General features: G+C 46.3%; 1 long non-coding RNA gene across 1 annotated transcript in view; it reads left to right on the top strand.

Moving 5' to 3' along the window:
• The first annotated feature begins 3,285 nt into the window (after window positions 1-3,285).
• The window catches only part of LOC110311805 (uncharacterized), a 38,952-nt gene continuing 22,171 nt past the window's right edge, over window positions 3,286-20,066 (top strand). Inside the window, exon 1 of the long non-coding RNA XR_002379996.3 lies at window positions 3,286-3,530. This is a non-coding gene — a long non-coding RNA (uncharacterized LOC110311805). The remainder of the gene's footprint in view (window positions 3,531-20,066) is intronic.

Here is a 20,066-nt window from a genome sequence, read left to right as displayed (position 1 = left end):
AGGGTTCTGATCAAGTGAAAGGATTATTCATTGACGAATTCAAAATTTGGGAGGTGCGGATCTGTGGATGATGGGGCCTGGGGGCAGGAGGTGCATCTCAGGAATCAGGGCATGGGCTCCCTCGAGCTCTTTAATGTCAGCATCTCAGAATCTCTTTCTGCCACAGACACATGATCACCACAGTCCCCTTCTGCCTGCATGTCAGCACCACAGAAGGCCTGCTCTCTTGCCCACCTGTCATGGAGTCTTTGGAAAGAGCCATCAAGCCACGGTGTCTCTGGTAGGAGAAATCATCATCGGAAATGTCTGGACAATAACTTCTCTTGGAGAAGGGAAGGGAAGGTCTAGCCCAAAGTGATTTTTAGGAGTTTGACCTGTTCCTAGTATCTAGCCTCTGTTGGCTCCAAAATCACGTGTCTTACCTGCCTGTGTTGCTATAAAAACAGAACACCACAGACTGGGAAATCCACAAGGAAAGAAATTAACCTTACAGTACTTAGATCTGGGAGTTCAAAACCAAGACACCTCCAATATCTGCCTAGTATCTTATCCACTCCTGCAAGATGGCTGTAGAGGGAGGGCAGTTACCTCAGGACAGCAGGTGCCAGGTGAGGCAGAGCTCATTTTGTGTGAGATGCCTGAGGCAGTAGAAATCAATTTGCAACAGTGTTCTTTTCTAAAACCCCAGGATCCTACTGCCTGGTACTAGGTTCTGCTTTCCAGTGGTCAGAGTGAGATTATGTTTCCAATAGACCATGTTTGAAGGGAAAGTTCCAACCATCACACCATGCAACACTGACCTAATAGTCAAAGGTGCATGGGAGTTTGTTTTAGTTAAGAATCACAGCATGAAACAAATCACATGTATCCAATATGGCAGCCCCTCTGCTTCTTCTATAAAAAGCCCTTTGTATTGGTATAAGGAGGAGATGGGTCTCGGGCTCATGGTGATGAGAAGTTTCTCTGTCAGTATAACAGTGAGTCGTCTTCCTTCCTGTACTTGGCAAAGCCAATTTTGGTGACAACCAACAGGTACAGCTGGTTCAAATAGGCTTCTCTGTAGGGGGTTGGCTTGATGCTGCTCTGTATTCAAAGGCAAATGCTGGCACCCAAGATCTGGTTGCCCCTGACTAAGATCCTCACTTATTATCACAAAAGATACAATGCAGCTGTCTTAGTCAGGGTTTCTACTCCTGCACAAACATCATGACCAAGAAGCAAGTTGGGGAGGAAAGGGTATATTCAGCTTACACTTCCACATTGCTGTTCATCACCAAAGGAAGTCAGGATTGGAACTCAAGCAGGTCAGGAAGCAGGAGCTGATGCAGAGGCCATGGAGGGATGTTCCTTACTGGCTTGCTTCCCCTGGCTTGCTCAGCCTGCTCTCTTATAGAACCTAGAACTACCAGCCCAGAGATGGCACCACCCACAAGGGACCCTCCCCACTTGATCACTAATTGAGAAAAATGCCTTAAAGCTGGCTCTCATGGAAGCATTTACTCACCTGAAGCTCCTTTCTCTGTGATAACTCCAGCCTGTGTCAAGTTGACACACAATACTAGCCAGTACCCTAACCTTGTTCCCCAAGTTAATTGGTCAATAAGAGGCTAAATGCCATAATTGGGCAGGATTGGGCAGTAGATGGAGGTAGGCAGATTTTCAGTTACCTGGCTGGGGGTTGGGGTGGGGTCGCAGGTAGAGTTGGGAGAAAAAGAAGATAGGAGAGGATGAGAATAGGAAGCCGCCATGAGAGGAGATGCATAGTGGGCATGTGGCTAGGAGAAACAGCAAGTAGCAAGGGTCATGTGGCTGGGACGTAAGATAGAATAGCTTAAAACCTGCCCAATCAGGTTATAGCATGTAAATAAAATTTACATTTTATTTAAATTACATTTTATTTATACTGGATTGTGTATCTTTTATATTGACTAGCTAGAATATTCAATTTATTTTGCACTTCTCTGCCTCAGTTGGTCCTTTCTATTAGAGAGTGAGAGTTGAGGGAAGGGGAAGATGTTCTCAGAGGCCTAAAGTTACTACGGAGGAAAGGGTGTCATGTTGGTAGGGGCCAGCCCGGGCAGAGGGCATGACCCAGCAGTTCAGATGGGAGGGTGCCATCAGAGGGTGGCCACAGAGCTCCTTGCAGAGCTTGCCCAGAACACAACACATGTTCAGAGAAGGCGCATGGGTTTCTGAGTCAGAGGTGCTCATTTTCCCCCCGAGGACTTGAAAGCGTTCCTGTTCTTTGCTTGCTTATTTTTTTCCTAGATTCTGTTGGGTATAAAGGGGTCAGGAATGTGGCCAGTGTGATGTTGGTCCCTTTTTCAGATCTGAAGGAATGGGGAGACTAGCGAGGAGGACCCTGGATGGAGGCTGTGGCTGCAGGGAGAGGAGGAGAGCCTGACAACTGAAGACACGGAGGAAACAAGCATCCTGGCCTTTGCCTCCAATTCTCCAATCTCTACATGGCACATGGGTTGAAGGAAACTGCATTAGCACTAACCTTTCACAGTTAGGAGAGCGTCTGCTGGCAGGCCCTTGGTGGCAACTGTGTGATTGACAGTTTCGTAAGTGATGGCTGCTTTCTTCTTGGTTTTAAAGTAATCAAGTATACAAGTGTCTTAGTTATTCTGTCTGAAAGTCCTTCCTATTTCTTTTCCTCCACGTGAATGACCTGGTAGGGTAGGAGCCCTGGGAATCCGTCAGCTGCGTCTATGTACACAGGCCAGTGGTTATTTCTCACTACTGTTTAAGGCAGACTTTTTATGGACAGAACAGGAAATATATTGATCTCTTCCCCCAGAGCCATATATTTTAATATAGTTTAACATACTGAGTTGCTAAGGTTTTGTCTCCTGGGTCAGAGTTCAAATCCTAATTCCATTGCTTGCATTTCTAAATTTCTTGGGCAATTTTTAGCACAAGCCAATTAAAAAAAAAAAAAAAAAGCTTTGTGCTGAGGTTGACAGCTGTTCAGGTGTTCCCCTTCAGTGATATGAAAATGGTTGGTGCCCTTACCCCATGTGTCAGAGAATTAAACTGTGTACACATGTTTAAAAAAAATCATAGCAATCTTTGTATGGTTGATGGCTGTTATGGTTGACCTTACCAGACAGGTGGCCGTGTGTGGGGTCAAACACTAGTCCAGATGTTGGGTCTATTCCTGATGAAGGTTCTGGGCCTGCAGGTCACTAAGCAATAACTTTGGAGGACACTGGAGTAATTTAGAATGCTAATTTCATTTGGTTCCCTTTAAAGCAGCCAAGTGGCAGCCCTGGAATTGTAATGTTTGTTGAAATTATCTGAGCGCTGTGTCCTGTGTCCGTGGCAGTGTTTATTTGACCGCTGGTCATGTTATTGATTTTTGATTAAGCCCAGAAGGCCACCTCTGTACAAACAAACATGTTCTGGAGGCAAGAGAAGTTGAGTACTTGTGGAGAATCTTCTCGAGGGAGGATTCTCGTTAATTCCAGGTCAGGAAGAGACCAGAACAACCCCAGCGTTCTGGGCATGAACAGAGAGCCAAGGTGGTAAGCAGATAGCATGGGGGGGAATATGACAGAGGTATGTATAGAGGGACAGAGTCACCACAGACCAGAAGAGGAATGTTCTGGGGGAACATGGCTTAAAATTAGCTCCATGTGTAGGGATCACTGAAGGAGCCTTCTGGAAAGACAGGTAGTGATGAGACATGTCTGGGTGGGAGACAAGGATGAGCAGATTCTGGTGGCCTGCATTATAGTCGGGGCCTCATGCATCCTGGGGGGACCAGAAAGCCTCCCTATAGGAAGGAGATGTTATAGGATTTTAGTGGGGAGCAGACAGAATGTGAGCAGAGATTAAAGAATAAATAAGAGGCAGATAAGGGAATTCGTCAAGGAAGGATAAAAAGAACCTGAACTAATGTCAGGTTCATGGAATGAGAGGGCTGGGGAAGGGGCATGGCAGAATGATATTTCTGAGCTATGTGAGCAGGTTTTGATCCACGGTGAGAGTGCCCCATAGTATCAACGCGACCAACAGGACAGATCAGCAACACATCCAAGACGGAGGGGACTGAGTGGGGAACGAGAAAGGTCATCTGGTGGACCATCTTGGAGGCCTTTAGTGGAGGTGGGCAGAGGCAGGAGGGTCCAGAGACTGAAGGTGGGCAGGAAAATCAAGGACCCTATCAGGAGGATGAGCTTCAGACAGTGGGCGGGGCCACAGTGGGCGGGGCCACAAAGGGCAAGTGTATCACAGGGTTCAATAAACAGCTTTCTCTGGGCTTTCCAAGATTACAATTTACCATGCACCTTTATAAAAAGGAGTTACTGGAAGAAGGTGATATCATTTCGTGGAAAATACAAGCTGGGGGTCCGTAGACTGTAAATTTGACAAGGTTGGGAATCTGTGATCATGATGAACGAGATGGAGCTTGTGGTTGGATTCGAAGGTTCTCTGGCCTCGGGAACTTTGGCCAAGGCAGTTTCATGGGTTGGTAATGGTGATTTAGGAGAAGGAGGGGAGGGAGAGCTGGAGGGGAGCCTAAGTTACAGCTTCAAGACAATGCACTGGGAAGGGAAGGCTAAGCGGTTACCTTAGGCTAGGTGGGTGGGAGTAGTCTAGGGAGCCATATTTTTTAGAGTAGGCAGATTGCTCATATGTGATCATTTAGGGAGCAGAGCTGGGGTGGGGGTAAGGAAAGATCTGGATGTCTGTTGATGGTATGGAGGAGTCCTTGCATAGGTAGGGAGGACTCTCCCTTAGAGGAGGAATTATGGGAGCAGAAGACCTAAGCAGAGTCACAGTGTCCCAGGTGCTGTGGACAAGCTGGCTCCTCCAGGTCCCCTGCTCCTTCCACATGGGACTGTCCCCTGAGGACCCTCTCAGCCTACAAAGGAGAGTGAGAAAGGTCCCGAAATGCAAATACAGCAGGGTCCTGGAGCCGGCTTGTCCACAGGATTGCCCAAAGAGCATAAAGTTATGTGGATGGTGGTGTGAGAGATAGCAGGTAAAGAGGCTCTGAAGTCAGCTTGAGGGCCATGGAGCCTCAGGGTCGGGCAAAGGTCAAGTCCAGCTCTTCACTGGGGAGGCGGCTCTTAGCTGCAGGGTGGGTGCCACTCCCACCCAGCCAGTTCTCACAGGGATAGAGGTGGACCACAGGAGACCCCAGTGTTGGCTAAGGCAGGGGTGGGAGTTGCTTTTGGCCCATAGTCATGGACACTGATGGTTTAAGATTTGGTAGACGGAACACAGGAAGGGTCCCAAGAAAAACAGGCCCCAAGTGAGCAATGAGACCACAGTGCTCTGTAAGGAGACGGGGATAACGAATGGCTGGGGTTGCAGTCTAGAGCCTTCTTTCTCATTAGAGTAGAACATTCCCAGGGACCGTACTGTAGGTGTGCGACAGGTCCCCAGAAGCACAGGACGTGAGTGGTGGCGAAACTGTATCATAATGTTCAACATGCAGAAAGACATCATTAAGTTGGTCTTTCAAAAGCATAGTGAGATGGTGGTTAGTTCATTGGAATTTAAACAATCTTATTTAATTCATTGATATGTATAAGTAAACATATGTATTCTGTACTGTATAATATTCTATTTAATATGTGGCTCAATGGCATTCTAGTGACATGCATTACACTCTCAGTGGTTGGCTTTTGTGTGTGCAAATGTATGAGTGTGTGTGTGTGTGTGTGTGTGCAAATGTGTGTGTGTGTGTGTATAGGTGCATATATACCTATGGATGTATATATAGGGACAGTGGGGTGGCTCAGTGGGTTAAGGTGCTTGCTGCTAAGTTCCATCCCCAGGACCCACATGGTAGAAGCAGAGAACTGACACTCTCACAGGTTGTCCTCGCATGCACAACACCATGGCTATGTGTGTGTGTGTGTGTGCGTGTGTAATTTTACAATTAAAAAAAAAACCTATACTTTGTATCATTACTTACCTATCTCTACTTAATAGCTTCAGTTTTCATGATAAGAGGAAAAAACTTTCTTGAAATGTGTGTTAAGATATTATGGGATGGATCTTCACATAAAGCTAGATTATCTCAAGAACTATCATTTTAAAGTAAAAGTTTGGGTAGAAGTTTATTTGCAATCCATTATATGCAATCACTAAGTCAGAAGTTTTTTTTTTTTTTAACCTGAACTCTAAGACTATGTTATTATGCAAAGACCTTGAAAGACCAAGAAATGACATAAAATTGATGATATAATTTCCTAAATGACCAGCCATCACTTCTCTAAGAAATGCTATCTTCATTTGTAACTCTCAGGATACTCTGAAATTTATAATACAAATAAGATTTCTGCGGTATCAAGTCCACAACCCACACATAACAGCCCAGTATATCTTCATTAACAAGAAACATTCCTATTGATTTCATTTTGCGATGTTTCATATTACACATAACAAATATGTATGGTCACCTAAACGAATTATTGCAATCCAATTTGAAATGATTGCAGGACATTATTGTGTTATCTTGAGGGTGCTTTAGTCTCTGGGTGTCAAAACTGTTTTTATTTAATGGGATAACATGGCAAAGTTAATCAGAGGAGGTGAACCTCCGTGGAGCTGAAGGTCACATGCATTTACTCTCGCTTGGAAATGGAGGAGCTTCGAGCCTGAACCCTGGCGGGGGAGGGTGAAGGGTGAAGGAGGAGCAGTGCGGGTTTAATGACTGCCTTTCCTCGGTCTCGGCAGCATCACTTGGCTCGTGGGCCTTTTCAATAACTGGATTTTTGATTAAAAAATTTCCTGCAAAGAAAATAAAATTAAACAGGCAATACAAACATAATCAGAAATCAATAATGCAGTTAACATTTCTATTGTGTGTTATTGAGCGGCTTGGCCCGGCCAGCTTTGCATCCAGACAAGAACATGCCCAGAGTTCCTGAACATCTACAGGGCGAGTGTGAGGAACTGTGAGGACAGAGTCCTCTTCGCAAAATTGTGTTTCCAAGAAAAACAGTGCTTCTCATAAAGTGAGCTGTGTCCCTGCGGGGAGGGAAGCAGGGGTAGCGACTTCTCTTTGGCTGAACTAACCTGCTTGCTTTTGATGAACACACCAAAGATGCAGAAAGATGCAGGGAGTGGAGTTCCAAACTCACTCTCCCAGTGATTTCCTGTTGCAGAAGCTTCTGTGAGGCTAGGCCTTTCCTTGCCTTACGGAGTTTGCTGGCCCACTGGGGGTTTGTTTCTTGGTTTCTTTTTCTTGTTTTGATCAATCTTTGACTCTGAGGCACAGGAGAGCAGAGTGAAAGGTACTCAGGTGAGAGGAAGTGTTGGCCATAAGTTTATCTCTCTCTGCTTCCAACATTCTTCCACAGTGTCAGGTCAACATGAACTGAGATCACTGGAAAGCCCCTTCTGTGATTCCAAGTTCTGAAATCATGAAAATCTACTTATGAGTTCAAACACAGGGAAGGAAGAGATCCGGGGGCCAGAGGCAAGAATTCAGAGCTGGGTCAGAACTAGATCAAATAAGGAATTTGGCATACACAAAGCAGTAGGGCAGTGTCCAATCAAAAGGTTTAAGGAGACCATTAAGGATTAAGTAAAGGCCATTATTGTGTCACATTCAATCTTAGGTAAGAAAGAATTAATGCACAGGCCTCTACAGTCTGTGGCTTCAAGACAAAATGCACCAGCCAGACACAAACCAAGGCCCCACATCAAGCAACAGTATAGTATAGAAACAAATGAAAAATAGCCTAGAGCTGGTGGATTCCCTGGGATCAGCAGAAGCCGAGGTTGAACTTCCTTCAGAGGGGTCACTTCAAGGGCCAACACAAGCTACAGGCAGGTTCGCATCTTACTTACTGTGCACAGACATGCTTATGACAGAAATATAGGAGGGTGTCTTAGTTAAGTTCTGTTGCTGTGAAGAGACACCATGACCCAAGCAACCCTTATAAAAGACAACATTTAATTGGGGCTGGCTTACCATTGTTAGAGGTTTAGTCCATTATAATCATGGCAAAAGACATGGCAGCATGCAGGCAGATATGGCACTGGAGAAGGAGCTGAGAGTTCTATATCTTGATCCACAGGTAACAGAAGGAGGCTGTGTCTCACTGGGCCATTCTTCTATGTGGGAGTCTTCCTCAAAGACCACTCCCACAGTGACACACTTCCTCCAACAAGGCCACACCTACTCCAACAAGGCCATACCTCCTAATAGTGCAACTCCTTATGGCCAAGCATTCAAACACATGAATCTTTGGGGGCCATGCCTAGTCACACAACCACAGAGTAAATTACAGCCCTCAAGAAAGATAGGTAAATCCTGCACCAAGTGAGAGGAGAATTCACAAGAACTGTAGATGAAGGTTATGTCCAAGGAATCTGAAAATGGGAGTGTTTAGATGTTCAACATGATCAAATGAGGAATATAGTTCACTATGCAAAGTGAAGGGAAACAGGTAGACTTGGAAACAGAGAAGCTATGACTGCAACAGGGAAGGGCAGGCTTGGAAATGAAGCTGAGAATCCCACTGAAGATGTAACTCAGAGGGGTAAAAGGGACAGAGAGGAGTTCCAGAGGGGCACCAAGGGAAAAACAGGAGGAAAACAATATTTAAAAAATATTACTGAAGAACTTCCATAATTGAAAAACAAAAATCAATGTTCAGTTGAGCCCTAAACTCAGACAGGGACACAGGCCATTGACCCCTGACACAGTCCTGTGAAGCCGTGACATGAGAAGTCTTTAATCCCAGCATTCAGGAAGCAGAGGCAGGTGGATTTCTCTGAATTCAAGGTCAGTCTGGTCTACAGAGTGGATTCTAGAACAGCCATGGCTGTTACACAGAACAATTCTATCTCATAAAAATTATTATTATTATTAATAGATTAATTTTAAAAATACCTGAGTATTTTTAAACAGTAGCAACATTACACTTATGAAATAGTAATGAAAACAATTTTATGGTTAGAATGGCCACAACATGAACTGTATTAAAGAGTCACAGCACTCAGAAGGTTGAGAACCGTTAGTGTAGGCTCTGGGAGGGGGAGAGGAGTGTGCTGTGTTTGATACTTTGTTATTACAGTGGTAAAATAACAGACAGAAGCAACTTAAGGGAAAAAGAGCACATTCTGGCTCAAGGTTCGAGGGGCTACAGTTCACCATGACAGGAAGCTGCTGCGCTAGCTGGTAACATTGTGTCTGCAATCAGGACTGCTGGTGCTCGGCTCACTCTGCTTTTTATTTGGTTCAGGATCCCAGTGCATGGCCTGGTGCTGTCCACATTCAGTGTGGCTCTTTCTACCTCTGTAAACCCAATCTATAACTTCCCTTACATATATGTCCAAATGTGTGCCTCCTAGGTGAACCTATATCCTACCAAGTTGACCTCATTCTGTGTTCATGTCAATGTGTCTATGTGTATGTGTGTTGGTATGTGTACGTATATCAGTTCATGTGTGTATGTCAGGGTATGTGTACATTAGCATGCTTATATGCCATAATGTGTATATGTCAGTTCATACCTTAGTGTGTATGTTTGAGTGTATGCATGTCAGCATGTGTTTGTATTTGTGTGTGTGTATGCGTGCACATATTTCAGTTTGTATGTGTTAAAGTCTGTACACATGTATGTGCATGTCAGGATGTATGTATTTGGGTAGGTACATGCTATCATGAGTACATGTCAGTTCATGTGTTAGTGTGTGGGCATGTCAACATGTTTGGGTGTGTACACGAGTTACATATACATGCCAGTTAATACATTGGTGTGTGTGCACATCAGCTCCTGGAGGACACTGTGCCAGAAGAGCTGCAGTCACAGTCCACTCCGTTGGACAGCAGAGGCTCAGCTGAGGATGCATGTGGACAGCCACACCTTCCTGTAGTTGCTTTGGACTTTGACTGGCACCCTACACTCAGAGGCCCTGGCATTTTGAACATCATGAGTACGGTGAGGCATTACAGGTTCTGTAGAGTACTTGCATTGTACTCTCTTCCATTGGACTGACGAGGTTTCTATAGCCTTTACCAGAAAGCATAGTCCAGCCTCTCCCTTCTTCAAGGTTTTCCTTGGCGTAGATGAGGAGACTATTTCCAGACAGTGGAGACAACAGAGGTGTGTTCTTGGGTGCCCAGACACCTTTCTGACAGCTGTTGATGGTGCAGTGTGGACCCAGAATGCAAACTACACACACACACACACACACACACACACACACACACACACACACGGAAAGGATACAGCCCTCTTTTGTGTGGGTTCCTGGTATTAGTCTCAGTGCTGGCTCCCTGTCTAGCAGTTGAGTTGGTGGCTGTTGGAGCAGCCATAGCCTTCACAGCTACCACTGCTGATTGCAGACAGCTGCTGCCAGGTGAGTGAGCCCTCTGCCCCACAGCCGGTTCTATGGGGCAGAACAGAGTTGGGCTATGTACATGGACTAAACTGCCTCCACATCTCTGGACTTAAAGAAGAATGAATCTTGCTCATGTCATTGTCACAGGAGGTAAAGATTTCCATTAACCCAAAGGCCTGATGAGATTTTAGTCCCAGACCACGAGGCCATGCACTTTGTGTTGGCTTCCTCTAGGGAGAGGTATGGTGTCTGTTGCATAACAAAGGTCAGACAAGGTCATCAACATTACCAAAAGGTAACATGGAGGTGATACCCTGAGTGCTGCATCACTCCTCCAGGGCAATTGTGGTGACCTAAAGGGAGGGGTCCAGGGCTCCTCAGGAGGTTCCCATGGCAACCCGATGCATGACTGAGGCTGGATGCTCTCATTCTGCTGTAGGAATACATTCTGTTTTTTTTCCTCTTGTCTTCTCTGAACAGGTGCCTGTCTCCTCCAGGGCCACTCAACACATCCAAGACTGTGACACAGATAGGCTAGCCTCCTTCTCCCTCTTTCCACCCTGTCTTTAGGACCATCTCCAGACATCGAAGGGCATTATTATCACGGATAAGAACACAGATGCTGGGGCTGGAGAGATGGCACAGAGGTTAAGAGCTGGCACTAATCTTTCAGAGGACTGGAGTTTGGTTCCCATTCCCATGTTGGGCAGATCATGACAGCCTGTGACTACAGCTTCAGAGGGCCTAGAACCTTCTTCTGGAGACCCTGCATGCACTGCCTTCATGTGCTCCTTTCCCTAAGACACAGACGTAAGCACACAATCAAAAATTAATAACGAAAAAAAAAAAAAACACAGTCACTGGTTCTGTGTGGCTTCCCAGGGGAGGAGCCTCTGGGCTTCAGTCCATATCTGTGAAATGGGTTAATGAGAACACCTTTGTCCTGGACACTGAAAAGGTCAGAATAATGAAGCTAGCCTGCACAGTGTCAACCTCAAGCATTGTGGCTGTCACCACTAATGACCGATTGATTACATAATCTCATGGGGGAAGACCAAAGGGGCTATCTTAGTCCACCTTTCTCACGCCACGATGGGAGAGTCTAGTTGATCTAAGTGAGAACGATGTTCCACTTTGTTTTTGAAAGACTCTCAGCGAGTGCCAGGCTGAGGTGCCATGGAAGCCCCAGACTCCAGACTCCCAACTGGTTATTCCTGTGTCAAGATTAGGAAGTTGTGACCCTTTATCTAAACAAAGTTGGGTCTGAAAGCATCTACTATGTTACCATGTTGTTCCCAGAAACCAAGATCAATAATTGTGAACTGCAGCAAAATGCCACAAGAAAGCAGATTCCACAATCCCAACCACAGGCCGTGGGAGGCCCTGGCTCTCCCTGCCTAGCACAGCCAGGGCTGGGAAAAGATACCTCAGGGGTTTTCCCCCTCATCCCTCAGATAAGGGAGAGAAAGATAACAGATCTTCAGTCAAACCAGAATGGTAAATCCACATGTACTGCTCACACACCGTTCTGAGATGTTTATATGTTTTTAAGTTCATTCAATTACTAGGTAACACTTTGTAGGTAGGTTGAATTATTAAACCCATTTTTTTATGGAATGCTGAGACATGGAGGTTTTTTTAATTTTAAAAAAGTTTTAAATTTATTTTTACTCCATGCACATTGGTGTTTTGCCTGCATGTATGTCTGTGTGAGGGTGTGGGATCCTCTGGAACTGGACTTACAGACAGTTGTGAACCATCCTGTGGGTGCTGGGAACTAAACTTAGATCCTCTCAAAGAGGAGCCAGTGTGCTTGGCTGTAGAGCTGTTTCTCCAGTCCCGAGACCTGGAGTTTTTCTTTATAAGTTCTGACCAGGCAGGAAAGGGGAACTTGTCGACTTTGGACTTTCACACGCAGCATCTTTAGCTAGAGATGTTAGAACTCTGGGTTCTAATTGTCTTAATGTTGGCACATTTAGCTTCTTGATGCTGTGTGCTTAAGGTAGAGACCCTAAGCTAGCCGTCCCGGCAAGCTTCAGACGTGTGCTGGGTGGTCTTAGATGTCTGGTTACCACAGCCAAGAGTGACCTGAGCAGAGAGACTGAGGGATTACCTAGATTCGACTGCCCGGTGGGCACATGTGTGGGGATTGCCTTGACTGCTAATTGATGCAGGAGGAGGGGTCATCCCGCTGGGGCAGCGGTGGGCCTGGGCATATGAGCTTTATAAGGAAACAGGCCAAGCATGTGCCTGGGGGCAGCCAGCAAGCAGTGGTTCCGGATGGTTCCTTCTGTACTTCCTTGGCTGAGAGCGAGCTTCCTGCTTGGAGGCGATGGTACACAGAGCACAGTAGCAAGGGATCCTGCCTTCAAGTTCCACTTGAGTTCCTGCCCTCACTCCTGTCAGTGATGGATTGTGACCCGGAAGGGTACGCCAAATAAATCCCCTTGTCTTCCTTCGGGTCGTAATATTTACCAAGTCACAGAAACGAATCTAGGACAGCAAGCAAGACCAGTATGTCACCCTCTGCCAGGCAAGATGTAGAACGCCAGCCGAGACTCTCCCCCTCCCCCTGGCTCACCGGGAGATGTTAGTGTTCTTTACCTATCTTTCTCTTTCTCAGGCCTTCCTAACAGTCTCTGGTGACAACAGGACAGGAACATCACAGCTGTTTATGTGCTATGATTTCCTGTGTGTGCACACAGGAATAAGACCCTCTTGCCTTGCCCACAAACCACTCTTCACTCTTGGGATGACCTTGCTCCAGCTGGGATCAGAAGTTCTAGAGCATTCTGGGTATGAAATCAAGGCCTGTGGGGGAAATTTCAGCACCCAGTGTCTGCCCAGGTGTGCTTAGTGTCATCCCCATAAGCGCTGACGTCACGGTCCCCCGCGTCCTGACTCCTATAAAGATGTTGAATAAGCTCTGAGGTTTCCTACCCACTGAAATTTGGTTCTCTCCTTCCACCATGTGGGGTCTGGGGTTGAGCTCAGGTCATCAGGATTTGGTGTAGTTAGCTTTACCCACTGAGCCATCTTGCCACTCCTATTGGTATTTATTCATTTATGTTATTAATGACAAGTCATTTATATACCCAAGGTATCAAATGCTGGATGCAATGTCCATGGTTAATCATGAGACATTATAAATTATTTTTCAATAATTTGGGCAAAAGTAGAAACTGAGATTTAATATTTTTTTCATATATATTTTTAAATGTCTTATATGTTTGTAAAATATATAAGGAACTTGTGGAACTGAAGAGTAAAGGGGGGTTAAATATGAACTTTCCTACAGAAGACAAAATGGGTAGCAAGCACAGGCGAAAGCTCCCAACTTCATCACCACCGGGAAAATGCAAACTGCGACCATCAGATGCCACCTCTCAAACATAAGGATGATGAAATGCAGAAGTCAAGTGGGTGAAGCTGTGCCCTCTTACAGAATTAGATAAAGACATTGTGAACACCGGGTGTGGGGGCTTCTTAGAAAGCTAAAAGTAGGATTGCCGAATGATCCAGCAAGCTCACTTCTGGATAGAGCAAAGGAAGTGAAGTCACAGGCAACGGCTTTATGCTTGTAGGTTGCAGTGTTATAATTGGTAGCAATTTGCCTGAGATGTACCAACTGATCCAGATGAAGAAATCAGGCTACACACGTACAATAGAAGGGAATGTGCTTCAGCCTTGTAAGAGGCAGTCCTGACGTCGAAGAGTGAACAAGGAAGACAAATGTGCCCCTTAGGGAAAGAGACACATACAGGTTTGTCTAGGGGACTAGAATATTCTTTCTTGTGGAAAGAAAGGCCATATCCCAGGAGAGCTGATGACCAGGATGTGAAACGACATCTGGTGACCCCGCAGCTGTGCATTGTCCAATCCAAAGCAATAAAAGGATCGAGAAATGTGAGCCAGTACTCTTTAAAATAAAAATAAAAACAAAACCATTCTACTATAATGAACTCACAAATGAAACATCACACAGCTAGGTTAAAATAGACAGACTCGGGCCTCGTCCCCGACTCTGCCTTTTAATGAGCTTCTCCACAGCTAGAAGGGTTTTCTGTGCCAGGGAGTGTTTCTTAGGGCTTTGCACTTTTACGATTAATTACATTTTTATACATGGGTATACCACAAAAAACAGTCAAGATAGAAAAAAATTAGCTCTCTTCAAGGACATGTGTGTCCTTTGCCTGAATTCTGTCCCTTTGGTTGTCCTTTATACATGCTATATGTACCCATATGTACATTCATTTACATGTATGGATATATATTATAGTCTAGGATCTTCATATGAGGGAGATTTTTTTCTTTCTGAGGTTGGGTCACCTTGCTTATATAGATTCTAAGTCCATTCATATTTTTGCAAATAAATTTCCTTGCATATCTCACTGTTCTCTTTGTGCATTCTAAGAACAGGGTAGGGATTACAGAAGGTACATCCAGTTGACTGCCACACCCCTAGGCTTGTGCATCCTCAGCTGTCCCGCCTATTCTGGACCCCAACTCTTGATTCACCTGGAAATAGTTTCTTTTAGAAGTTCACAGGAGTGGTGGTGCACGCCTTTAATCCCGGCAGTTGGGAGGCAGAGGCAGGCGGATTTTTGAGTTCAAGGCCAGCCTGGTCTACAAAGTGAGTTCCAGGACAGCCAGGGCTACACAGAGAAACCCTGTCTCGAAAAACAAAACAAAACAAAACAAAACAAAACAAAAGCTCACTGTTCTATCTTCTGTGAACACTTTAGAGGAAAGACTTCTGGCAATGGCTGTGTTGTGGGTGAGTGCCAAGCTCCCCAGAATGTCAGACATATGGCACATAGTCAATGGAACAGCACAGAAACAGTGAATGTCATAACGGATAGCTGGTTCTATCAGAGACTCCAAATAGGACATCTTTGCTTACTGCCAGAGAGACTTTTGCTGGTGTCTTGAGGACATGAAGGAACCACGAAGATGGTCTTCAATGCATGGATAACAAGGGATGGTGTGTTGTGTGTTCCTATGCCGGTACTTATTAAAAGAAGAAAGATGACTGCTTCCTGGGGAAGAGAAGGAAGATTAGTCAACATGACATGGTTCATTTCATCCTTTGTATGGGAAGACAGGAGGAGGAAGCTGGCCTGAAGGACTGCATCAGACCCCCCACTTCGAAGCTTCCACTGCTCTTCAGCTTGAAGACATTCAATTGCCCATCTTCGGAATATGCAGAGTGCCTGACTTGCAACTGATCCTGAGTTTCAAATCAATAGGGTTTAATATTTCCCCAGCAGCCGTAGGCTGAAATCAATGCCGCTGCTGCTCTCCAGGAGAATAGACGGGTAGGAAACAAAGGAATTGGAGGCGGCCTTCCAAGGTTGAAGTAAGTATGCTGTGCAAACGCTTGTGTACAGGGAAGTAGACGGCAGTTCAGCCTGTCTCCCAAAGCCTTTCCTCCAACTTTAGGCTTAGGTCTTTGGGGCTCCAGGGAATGGTTTCAGGTGGCCACAGAAGGAAGAGATAGATGAGCATCTGAGCATAAACTAGAAGCCTGTATTGGTCAGTTCTCACAGAATAACAAACACCCCATGTTTGCATAGTTTAAACATCTAGCCATTTTTTTGTCTCACCCTTGAGTCTATAGGTCTGGGCCAGCCTTGGGTGTCACTACTCACCTCAGATGAGTTTATTTCTGTGTGTAGTCAGATACCGGGTCAGCCTGGGACTGACAGGCTGGCATCATCTAGGATGGTGAGTGTCTGCTCCACATGGTCTCTCATACTCCATCCGAGTAGCCTGGGGGTGTTGCCATGGAGACTGAGTTGGCTGGAAGAGTTAGAGGTAGAACCATGCAGAGACTTTTAGTGCCTAGGTTCCAACTTGACACACTGACTCTTAGTGCATAAGTGTGTGTGTGTGTGTGTGTGTGTGTGTGTGTGTGTGCATGTGTATGCATGTGCATGTATGCACACCTGTGTGCATGTGTGCACACCTGTGTACATGTGTGTGCCTGTGTGTAGGTGCATGTGTGTGTATATGTGTGCGCGTATATGTGTGCATGCATAAGAGAAAGAGAGACAGACTGACAGACAGACAGACACAGACAAAGACACTGAGACAGGAACAGAGACAGAGGCAGAGAGGACTAGGACAGAGAGAGAGAGAGAGGGAGAGAGAGAGAGGGAGGGATGGAGGGAGGGAGAGAGAGAGAGAGAGAGAGAGAGAGAGAGAGAGAGAGAGAGAGAAAGAGAGAGCAGATACCGTATACCTGCATGCACATGTGTGTCTATGACCTCAGCTGTTTGCTCCAGAGATGAAGAGCTGACAACACAGTCCCGTTGTGATGGGTGTGTGTGTGTGTGTGTGTGTGAATATTTGGAGGAGGGGAGGAGCCCAGCTGCTTTGTGGCCTGTCACTCATTATCTCACCATCAATCAACTTCCCCGTGGGCATCAGGCATATGGAAGTCATTCACTTTTGAAGCATTTATCTGATTTATTTAGCGGTGTCCCATTGGTTTGGAGGACATGGCTTGGAATAGAGGTGCCCAGTGGTGAACCTTTCGGGGCTGTGGGTGTGGGTGAAGAGGGGAGTGGGAGAGAGTGCCTGCATCCCAATACAGTTCTGGAGGACTGCCAGACACATTCCACATGGCTCTGGGTGGGCATCTGGCTGTGTGAAGCCACTGACCCCACTCGGCAGGGATGGACAAGGGGCAGCCCCCTGTAGCAGGTTCTCAGTCTCCGGCCTCCCATGCTGGATATGGTGGAGGAGCTGAGAACACAAGAGGGGCCCTGGGGTGACTCTTGGCCCCGGAGATATGGGAAGAGAGGGCAGGGAAAGAGGGGGCACTGGGTGGTTCCCACGCAGGTAAGAGTGTTTTGTCTGGTCTGTGGCTGGAGCACAGGAAGGCCTGATGCGAGGTTAGAAGTGGCTCGTTAGAAGAAGGCCTATCCCACTGTCCAAGTATGGTGGGCCTTGATGAACAGAGACAGTCTATGGTTTTAGAGCTTTATTGTAGAAAGGCAGGGGGAAAGAGAGAAGATAGAAAAGAGAGAGACTGGCCATGGCCATGTGGAGAGAGGGGGGAAGGGAAAGTGGAGAGAGGAGGAGCTAGAGAGTAAGAAAGGTGAAAGCTTAGAGAGAGAGAGAGAGAGAGAGAGAGAGAGAGAGAGAGAGAGAGGAGAGAGCGATGTGGGGCCAAGCAGCCCCTCTTACAGTGGGCTTGTTATCTTGCTTTTGCTAGGTAACTGTGTGGAGGAGTCTAGCCAGAATGCCAGAAGCTTGGGACATTGTCTGTGTGACTGATAGCCACAGACCTCCCCTGTGGGGGCTGTGGGGGCAGTGACTTCGACAGGAGCCAGGGGTCCAGGAGACATGATCGAACACCTTCTGTTCCATGTAGGTGGAAATCACCACCCACTGGGTCCCACTGGGTCCCACCAGGGTTCAAGGCCTCAGCTGGACTGGAGACCAGGCTGTCTGTGCATTAGTCCATTGCCCCACAGAACCTTACAAAAGAGGTTCATTTTAAGTCATGCAAATATGTGTATGTGTACAAAGGATAACATGTGTCTATGGAGTCTAGAGGAGGGTGTCAGGTTCCTGGGCATGCATGCGTGAACAGAACTCTGCAGGTGATCCTAATGCCAAGAGCTGTCTTCCGAATCCCTTTCCCACCCTTTCACAAGAAGGGAACAAGAAAATATAAAGTCCTTCCTGCCCCTCCCACCTCCCTGCCCACTTCTGCCCTCTGAGACAAGGTCTGAAGAAGAAACTCAGAGCTGCACATCTTCTGTGTGACATGACATACCACTGAGTGAGTTCGTAAGCTCGTCACCTCAGGTTAAGGGGTACCTTACATTATGACAAGGCTGAGGGTTGGGTCATGCCACAGCTCTGCGCCCTGGAAGCTGATACTACTGAATATGAACAGTATGTTTAAGAGTTGCCTAGGGATTCCCCTGCTTATGGATACTGTGGGGGGACAAGTCTGCTTAACTAATGGCTCTAGGTCTGGGGGTTAGCCCACACTAACCAATCAATCCAGCAGGGTTAGCCACACCGCCTGGTGGACTCATGAGCTTCAGGGGCATACTGGCTGGTTTTGTGTGTCATCTTGACACAGGCTGGCGATTTCACAGAGAAAGGAGCTTCAGTTGGGGAAGGGCCTCCATGAGATCCAGCTGTAAGGCATTTTCTCAATTAGTGATCAATGGGGGCGGGCCCCTTGTGGGTGGTGCCATCCCTGGGCTGGTAGTCCTGGATTCTATAAGAGAGCAGGCTGAGCAAGCCAGTAAGTAACATCCCTTCATGGCCTCTGCATCAGCTCCTGCTTCCTGACCTGCTTGAGTTCCAGTCCTGACTTCCAATGGTGATGAACAGCAATGTGGAAGTGTAAGCCGAATAGTCCCTTTCCTCCCCAACTTGCTTTTTTGGTCATGATGTTTGTGCAGGAATAGCAACCCTGACTAAGACAAGGGGTATGAGCTGGGTTTTCCTCAGAGAGATGAGGAGTTCTAGGTGGCCACCACATAGCTTTACCTCACCTTGCTGTGTGGATTATGAACCCATGCCAGACCTGAGCTTCCTCCAGTCACTCTTCAGAGTACCTGGGACCCAAAGTGTCCTTGACCTAGCTGGGCAGTGAGCAGAGAGAAGCACAAAGACATCCTGGAGCTCTCCAGGGCAGAGCCCACTCTGACCTACCTACCTCCCTTCTCAGTCGCTGACATTGCTGACTCTGAATCTAGGTGGCTGGCTGAGGTCTGTTCGGCAGATAGACCTTAAAATGACTTCATGCCATATCCTGTGCCGTATCCTCTTTTTCAACCCTGATTTGCCTCTAAGAAGTAAACGAAGATGACAGCGAATACAGCACCCTCTCGATTAGGCTGTGGTCAAGCTACCATATGTGAGCCAAGACTCTGGACATGTGACAGTGAGCAGGGCTGTGCCACAGAAAACTGGGGTCAACAAGGAAGGAGGAGGGCAGAGATTCAGCTGTCAGATGTGGCATGCGCGTGACGTCACCAGGGCTGTGCCTGAGCTCCCGAGGGACTGACTGGATGCCCAGCCTCCAGCAATGCAGGATGCTAACTGCTTTGAGAGTCCTTCCTTGACCAGCCTCCAAAACAACGAATCCAGTTGTCCTCCTCCATTCTGTGGCATCTACTACAACCTGTTTAATGCATTTTACTTAAAGTCTCTCATGTCCCGATCAAGCTCCTTTGTGAAGCCCAGTATTAGATGGTCAATCCCATTGTCTCAGTACAGCTCCTCCATATATATGTATATGTATATTTATATACATATAAATTATATATTTATATATATAGTATATATAATATATATTATATATATATATAATATTTATATAGTATCTTGAAATTATAATTGGACAAGGCCTCTATTGAGGTCTATTAAGGTCTTAGCTCTTTTTATTGTTGTTGTGACCAAATGCCTGATAAGAAGTGACCAAGCCAGCTCAGTCAGTCAACAGGGTCTCAAGGGAAGGAGTGAGGATTGAAAAAGAAGAAAAACAATTAGACAAAATTATAACCTGACTCCAGCCAGCACTGAGACTGAAACGGCTTTATTTCTCTCTAGCCTGCTTTTATATCATTCTAGGTATACCCAAAAAAACCATGGTCAGTTTTTAGATCAAAGACAAAGTAATCAAGCGAAGTAGTAAACAAGGAGATCACACAGGCAGTAATTCAGCAAAGCAGTAAACAAAGCCCCATGGTCTCTGTTTCTGATATCTGAGC

Source organism: Mus caroli, unplaced genomic scaffold, assembly GCF_978045245.1.
Source record: "Mus caroli unplaced genomic scaffold, Mus_caroli_1 scaffold_17, whole genome shotgun sequence".
NCBI lineage: Eukaryota > Metazoa > Chordata > Mammalia > Rodentia > Muridae > Mus > Mus caroli.
Note: the sequence above shows the minus strand (reverse complement) of the source record. Positions and strands in the feature narration are given on the sequence as shown.